This window comes from Ruditapes philippinarum, unplaced genomic scaffold (genome assembly GCF_026571515.1).
Source record: "Ruditapes philippinarum isolate M1 unplaced genomic scaffold, ASM2657151v2 ctg1233_1_1_1_1, whole genome shotgun sequence".
NCBI lineage: Eukaryota > Metazoa > Mollusca > Bivalvia > Venerida > Veneridae > Ruditapes > Ruditapes philippinarum.
Window position 1 is genome coordinate 11,447 of NW_026853490.1, and position 2,169 is coordinate 13,615.

At 34.0% G+C, this 2,169-nt stretch overlaps 1 long non-coding RNA gene across 1 annotated transcript; it reads left to right on the plus strand.

Moving 5' to 3' along the window:
• Positions 1-266: 266 nt before the first annotated feature.
• LOC132737034 (uncharacterized) lies at positions 267-1,126 on the plus strand. The gene is made up of 3 exons (XR_009626672.1): positions 267-537; positions 700-790; positions 998-1,126. It is a non-coding gene; the product is annotated as an uncharacterized LOC132737034 (long non-coding RNA).
• The last annotated feature ends 1,043 nt before the right edge of the window (positions 1,127-2,169 follow it).

Here is a 2,169-nt window from a genome sequence, read left to right on the forward strand (position 1 = left end):
TACTAAAAAAAATATTACTTAATACATTAAATGGGACCACTCACAACCGTCCGTAGCATCTGATAAACGCAAAATTCGTTACTTTCGATTGCTTTCTACGCCATTGGGCATCCTTGTGCGAAACGTTACGGTTTCTTTGCTATTGGAAAATCACAAGACTCCTTACAAAATACCTCACAGATGATTTACAATGGCATAGAAATGACTCGAAGGACCGTTGTGAGGTTTGAAACTCGAATTTCGCGTGTATCAGATGCTACTGATATATAAACATGTAGCAGGGTCATATTTTCGTATGACAGTATTATGAAACGTGTCAGCTCTTTCCGGTGTTTTATTTCTTTAGGTTTTGATAAGTTCTTGCTGGTCTTTTATTTTCTTGTTTTCTTTGTGATCTCGCGAGAGTTTGGCGGGAATGTTGTGCAGGTTTTGAAAAGAGTTTACATGGTTGATGTAGAGAACATTCTGTTAATTTGAACTTGTTTATATGATTTATATTTGGTTGAGCTATCCAAGTGTTTGTGAGAAGTATTTAAGGTAGTTCTGTGATGGCTGAAATGATTATTTATTATTCGGTTTATTTGCAATGTTGTATTTTACAGCGCGTTGAATGTTCCAAAATGCCAGTCATTTACTTTCTCTTTCAATTCTATATTTTTTATAACCAGCATGTATTATATGTTTTAATCTTGTTCACAGTTAACCATCACGTGAGACAGGATGTATGTGAAGTGAAATGATGTAAATTATAACATTGTATTGTGGAATAGGCTTAACATCCCTTAGATCTGTAAGTATAAGAGTATGTTGGTATTTATACCTTTTGTAATAATGTAAACATTATACATGTAATGTTTAACTGATAAGACATAAGAATACAAATGCTTTAATCATTTCGTGATCTTAATGTCTATAGTAATAAGATGTTTATTAAATGCTATGTTTATTGTTTGTATATATTATATGTGCAAACATTGTTATTATTATGTCATTTCAGTGCCTTGATTAAAGTTGACTTCAATAGAGAAGATATATTGTATATTCATGAGATTGACTGTATATGTAAATTGGAAACAATAAAATGAATTACCACATCTACCCTGTGTTATAACACCATGTGTTACAAACATTTGAACAAATGTATCTGAACTGTATCATTCATATACATACCAGACCTGGGTATGATTACAATGATCAGTAATTGATTTAATTACAATTACTTTCAGATTTTATTGTAATTGATTATTATTGATTACTCAGACTCGCCTCTGTAATCAATTAAATTACAATTACTTCAAGAGAGTGATTGATTGATTATTGATTACATTCAATATAAGGTAGAATCCCTTCTTAACCCTTTCCCTCTTGAGCATATTGTGAAAAATAGCTGTTTTCATTAAAAAGTCTCCTATTACAAGTTCAAACTGCTATGAAACAATGAAATATGCTTCAATACTTATCAAACTTGGCACAAACGTTAACTGGATCATTTTTTTTGTCACGACAATTTCCTGTTACCATGGCAACGAGGGGACATCTCAAAATTGCCAAAAATCACTATTTTGCGTTGATTTTTTCCATCAAAATTGATTTCAAAGTGCTGCAACTTCTCAATGGATTGAGATAGAGTCAAAGGCTTTTCAGCGTTGGTTACAAAGTACCTAATGAATAATACCGATCGACCTAGGGTCATTTTTAGCCTCTCACAAGCCCAAAATTTTTATTGGCGATGAGGGAGACTACCGCCCCCTTCAAATCCCCAAAACAGAAGGGGGCACATCCCCCTTCTGGCAACCCCCTGATGGATGTACCTTTTGGATGGGGGGCGGCGCCAAAAAAGTGATCATTTTTTAGCAACATTTCCCAAACAAAAAACATATGTTTTGGGCCTAAATAGGGTAATTTTTCACTGTTTGAGGCCTTAAAAAAGGGGGGGGGGGGTCGAAAAGCCGTCAAAACACGTCTATATGAAGTAAATGGTTAAAACCACCCCTGAATTAAGACCTTCCCCTTAATAAGACTATTTTTCACAAGGTTCTTTATGTCAATGGTTACATGATCCAGAATTAAGAACAAACGCTTATCCACTTTTAAGACCACCTGATTCAGTCCAAATTCTTTGCTTTATTCTTAATTTGACCCAACTATTGAGACCACTGATATTAAAGT